Source organism: Taudactylus pleione, unplaced genomic scaffold, assembly GCF_031769625.1.
Source record: "Taudactylus pleione unplaced genomic scaffold, aTauple2 ptg000726l, whole genome shotgun sequence".
Classification (NCBI taxonomy): Eukaryota; Metazoa; Chordata; class Amphibia; order Anura; family Myobatrachidae; genus Taudactylus; species Taudactylus pleione.
The window spans coordinates 2184976-2190883 of record NW_028285128.1 but is presented as its reverse complement, the minus strand read 5'-3'; the positions used below and the strand labels follow the sequence as shown (position 1 = coordinate 2190883).

General features: G+C 44.6%; 1 non-coding gene across 1 annotated transcript; it reads left to right on the top strand.

The window, feature by feature from the left end:
- Positions 1-2341: 2341 nt before the first annotated feature.
- On the top strand, positions 2342-2533 carry LOC148477295 (U2 spliceosomal RNA). Its single transcript, XR_015872522.1, has one exon. It is a non-coding gene; the product is annotated as a U2 spliceosomal RNA (small nuclear RNA).
- Positions 2534-5908: the final 3375 nt, after the last annotated feature.

The window sequence follows — 5908 nt, the reverse complement described above, 5'->3', positions numbered from 1 at the left end:
ATAAACAAACAGTGAAGGGTTAAAATGTGTTATAAAAGAAAAATGTGTTATAATGCGGTGCCCTGAAACAGATCAACAAAGGCAATCAAGGGGGATCCAGGCCCCAAAAATGAACCAAAGTTGCACTACAGCATATAAAACTTGTAGGACTTACCTAGAATTGTGCCTATTACTTGTGTGCATATTCATTACAAGACTCCATGCTTTTAAACCAATAAGGTAGGGGTGCTAATCCAGACTGAGGGCGTCTCCTTTCCCTCAGGTGTGCAATAAAGCACATTAAATAGAGTATATGGGAAAGATTTCTGGACTGCACACCCTGAATATATATATAATGGGAGGTGCTACCTGATGAGACAAATTGCAGGCACAAAAACAGACAAATCTCAGGTGCACAACTCCAAATTATTAATAATATATAAATGCAATACAATTTTGCAATCAATAGAGGTTTTTAGCATAATCTTGGCCAAGGTTATGGGCCTACCCACCATATCCAGGTAACCTCTGTAGGGTAGGTCCCTAACATACTACGATTCAAATCCAGAGCACAGGACACCCCCAAACTAGCCCAGCTAAGCCACCCCAGGGCACCGCCATAGTAAGAAAAGTGCAGTGTGAAAGAGATAGTTAGGAGCAGCTACTGCTGCATATAAAGAATGAAAATAAAAAGTGAGGTACATATATAATAAACAAACAGTGAAGGGTTAAAATGTGTTATAAAAGAAAAATGTGTTATAATGCGGTGCCCTGAAACAGATCAACAAAGGCAATCAAGGGGGACCCAGGCCCCAAAAATGAACCAAAGTTGCACTACAGTATATAAAACTTGTAGGCCTTGCTGGATTACAAGGTTCAGTGGGTCTTCCTCTTACCAGAAAAGCTTGGGACCTATAGGCAGGATTCACAAGTTTTTTATTCATACACTCTTACATTCAGATCCTGGACTCGTTTGTCTCTACATTCGTCATGGCGGAGTATGCCCAGTTTCACTGCTGGCCTCTTTAGATGGAGGATGGTCCCTGTGGAACAGGTCCCATGATAGCTCACACCTTCCTGGGAGGTTTGGCTCTTGCTCTTATGGTCCAAATGTACCTCTTAGATAGGGGTCGCCCTTTTTGGGATTCCACATGGGGTACAACCTTCCAGGGTCAGTGAACAACTTCAGTGAGCCGGGTGCCATTCAACTTTGTGGATCTCTGAACAATCTTCAGAGCTCTCTGCCTGGCTCAGCTGCTCCTACAGCATGGTCCGGTCCAGGTTCAATCCGATAACATGACTTCCAGCACCTACATAAACCATCAGGAGAGTCGTGTTCTCATTAGGACAGTGTTTCAACTTCTGTTTCTGTTGGTAGTTTTCCTTTCCAGAGTCTGGGTTGGGGAAGAGAGCTTCCTCGGCCACCTGGGTATCTACCCAGGAAAATGGGGGCTTCATCCAGATGCCTTTTGGATTCTAGTTCTTCACTGATGGTAGCCAGGCAGCGCCTTGGTGGAATCTCAGCACGAACACTGACTACCGAGGTACTGCTCCCGTACCAGGGTTCCTGGACCCCTATGGGTGGACATCTTGCCGGTCTGGGCCGAGTTCATTCTCTCATATGTCTTCCCTCCGATTTTGTGGATTCCATGGGTCTTCTGTGGGCTGCAGTAGGAGGGAGACATGGTAATCTTTGTTGCCTCTTATGGGCCTTGGTGAGCTTGATACGCAGATCATCTATCAACGCTCTGCTGTATCTTCCTAGTGGCCAGATCTTCTGTCTCTGGGCCCGTGCTTCTATCTGAATCTGGCCAGTCTCATTGCTCTTGACTCTGTCTTGAGCACTTCAGAGCTCTCCAGTTTGGTCATTTGTACTATGCTGTATGCCTGTAAGTTCTCCTCTGCAAGACTTTGTCACTGCTTTGGCAGATTTACTTTGCTTGTTGTTCTGACTAGAATTTTATTCCAAGTAGGTTTCCCTCTCTTGGGTCCTCTCCCTTCCACAGGTGGGGCTGGATTGTCCCTCCGCATCTCTTCTTGGAAGTTGCAGGTTTCCACACTTTCTTCTACAGAGGCAAATTCCTCTGATGCCTGATGTACGAACTTTCCTTCATGGTGTTCTCCTTGGGCGGTGTTGTTCATCGGCTCCTTGGACTTTGTCTTTGGTGCTTTGAACTCTTCAGTCATTGCCCTTTGGCTCTGCTGCATTCTTTATCTTACATGGACTACCGCTTTCTTGCTCCTGGGGAGTTTTTATCTGGGGCGCGTTGTCCTGTCCCTCCCCATTATTTTTTTTTCACTGGGATCGGGCTGTTCTTTGAATTTGCTTAGGCTACCTTCTTACGGTAGTCCCTCAACTTCTATCGCTTCTCAGCCTTTTGGCTAAGATCAAGTGTATTATCTATTCTTATCAGTTTAATATCTGATACACCCCCTATCTGGGGGACATATATTAAATGGATTTTTAGAACAGGGTGATGGAAGAGGAGCATGCTCTGTCCACTCCACGCATTGACTTGATATTGCAGTACTTCCAGGACCGGGTGCTGGCCCTCCGCATCTTTGTGGTTATGACTCTGGTTTTCTGTGGGACGGACCCCCTTTTTGTCCTCTATGAATGTGGTAAATGCGACTGGCTGGATTCCACATGGGACTTAGCCAGTTGGCCCTGTTTGATTTTCCGGCATGCTTCAGTGACGGCGTTCCTTTCTATTCCGTCTTTACAGTTGGATTCTTCACTGGATTGTACTTCTTGTGTGGCTCGCCAGAGGTGTCTCGGCTGAGCAGCTTTGTAGAGAGGCCCTATGGTCCTCCGCTCATACTTTATTCCTGTTCTGTTCATTTGACACCTTCGCTGCCGCGGAAGCAACTTTTGGCTGAAGGGGTTCTCTGCGCAGCTCCGGTGTGTCCCCTACCGTAATGGGATAGCTTTAGGACGTCCCATGGTCTAAGCCTGTGTCCCCTATGGAAGTGTGAAGAAGAAGAGGAGACTTATGTCTTACCCGATTACGTACTTTTCTTTTAAGTCCATAGGGGACACAGGGCCTGATTAAGCTTTGGGAATAGAGTGAGAAAGAGCACATAACTGTGAACCAGGACAAACTATGTTGCAATGCAAGGGGTGCAAATACATACATTATTTTGCATGCAGGGTAAATACTGGCTGCTTTTGCATGTAGCCCACAAATACTGCACAGTTTTATTCTTATATACTTTGTTCTTTATACTGAAATTTAGAAGTCAGTTTGGACACACTCCTCCCAAATCTAAATCTCTCTGCTCATTATACATCTGCCCCACCTGCAGTGCAGCATGGTTTCACCAAGATGATCAGTTACGTGCTGTTTCTCACTCTATTCCCAAAGCTGAATCAGCCCCACAGGCCGCTCACCCTGACGCATCGGGCTGGCAGTGTTTTTAACTCTGTTTCTAGTCCTCCTTTCGCGTTTTGGGGTGTTTGACCAGTGTGTGTAGGTCGGTTTCCCTTTTCCTCTTCCTCGCTCCTGCCTTGGGCTTGCTAACTTAACTGGCCTGCCTGAGGCTGGGGCGAGGTTTAGGTGGGGGGGAGACGGGGTTGCTGGGAGAAGTTCAACTAGTTGGTGCCCGGACTCCTCCTGCTCCACCCTATACCCATAGTCTAAGCCTGTGTCCCCTATGGAGTTCGAAAAAAAGAACTTAACCAGGTACGACATTAGTCTCCTTTTCCCACTATTCTGTCAAGATCGGTTCCTGTTTCAGTATGTTGAAAGTTATATAAAATATTTTATATTTTGTCCCAAATGTTATATGTTGTTTGTCCTGATTTTGTCCCCACCCCTTTAAAGTGTAAGCTCTTACGAGCAGGGCCCTTTTCCCTCATGTGTTTTTCCTTCTCTCACTTTTACCATCATCTCCTCCTCACTGCTACAACGGCACCAAACCCTTGGGTTCTGCTGCCCTACTGCTTATTTGTTTGTAAACCTTATCCATGTCCTGCAATGTTCTGTAGTATACACTTTTACACTGTACTATACACTGTAAGTCACTTTTTCCTGTTTTTTTCATACTGTTTCTGTTTTTTCTTATGTTGTAAGGCTATATCAACCCCTTGTGGTTCCATATATATATAGAGAGAGATGTGCAGCTCGGTTTCCCTGAAATACGAACACAGAGTTTCCGAGTCTAATCAAGTCCCAGTTCTGAATCACTTTGGAGTTCCCAAATAATAGGTAATAGTTATGTAACAAATGCAGCTTCAAACCCCACTTCACCTATTTATATTCTTACTCAATATATTAATGGGATTATGAGAGATTAGGTCACCCTACAAAATTTGTATTAATATTAATGGCAAATGCATCATATTTTAGTTACACATAACCTATATTTTTTTAAATCATTTAGGGCGGGATGTACTAAGCATTGCATCTGCGATGCAATACATTCTGACAATCACCAGGTACTTACAGATAGGTCCACAACATACATTTAGCCTCCTTGCACGTTAAACAGCCCTTCTAGTTGCGCTAAACGCTATGTTACAGTGTTACAGCCACTGACACTGTAACGTTGCATTTCACATGCAGATACACCCACAGTCGCACACAGAACATAGGCATGCTGCATATCATATTAATCAGAAGCTGCTTGTGCTATCTAGTCGCTTCGTTTTGTGAATAAGACGCATTTGAAGGTAAAAAGACGCACAAAAAGATGCTCAGCTCTCCCGAGTCACACTGAGTTCCCACGTTATGTGTGCTGCGACTTGTAGCGCACAAAGGATAGATGTATGTGGGCATATCTGTACCGGCAATAATATGTAATAATTATGCACCTAGAAATGCGCAAAAGACAGCTCTCCCGGTAAGAGCTGACCTTTGTGATAGAGGGACTTCTGGGTTTATAAGTAACTCTGTCTTGCTTCTGCACATTGACAGAATGATGCGCGTGGCGCAGGGGTTGCTGGGAGGGATCCAATTGAATCGCTCTCAGGGGGAAACACAAAAAGAAGCCCGTAGGCTTTTACATCTAAAGATGGCATTACCCACTGGGCCCAAGCGATACATTCCCAAACGATACATATGGAAATACTGGCAAAACTCAGAAAACAAGGTTTCTTTTGCATTTTGACCGCATTACAGGCTTTAGTACATCCCGCCCTTAGTGTATGTAATATTTAAGGTGTGCTTACCAGTTTCTCGCACAGATAATTTCCTGATAAGACCACAATGGAATATGTCTCAATGCAAGGTGTTAACAAAGTAACTGACTCATACATATTAGACATGTGCATGGACCTAAGTGCTTTGGTTTTTGCAAAACCACCCTCAAATGTTTTGACTTTGGCAAAACCACCCTTAAGTGGTTTGGTTTCGGTATTGGAGTTCTTTAAAAAAAAAATTATAAAAACAGCTAAAATCATGTAACTTGGACCTGTTTTTGTTATATAATATTATTAACATCAATAACATTAATTTCCAGTCAATTTTGACCAATTTTGGCACCTGAAATAACAAGGAATGGACTTCCATGCATTCAAAAACACGCAAATCTGTTTTTTAGATCCGAGGTCCGACTTGTGGGAAGAGCCGAGTCGACTAGAACCCCAAAAGTGTAAAGAGTCAGGACTTGGTTCTACTTGGAAGCCCGAAGCTTGGGGGTGTTCGGTTTTCAGCTAAACTAGCACTATTACATATAGCCAATTTAACAAATGTAGCCTACAAGTCCTCTACTGATTACATATGATTGACTGGCTGTCGGGATGCCGGCGGTCAGAAGACCGACAGCGGCATCCCGATGTTCAGCATCCAAACAGGGGCCAGTAAGTAGCCTAACCCTCCCCCTCTCCCTCCCTTCCTCCCTCCCGTAACGCTAACCCTCAGCTGGTGGTGCCTAAACCTTACCCCCTCCTTACCACACCCTAAATTTAACCCTCCCTGGGTGGGGCCTA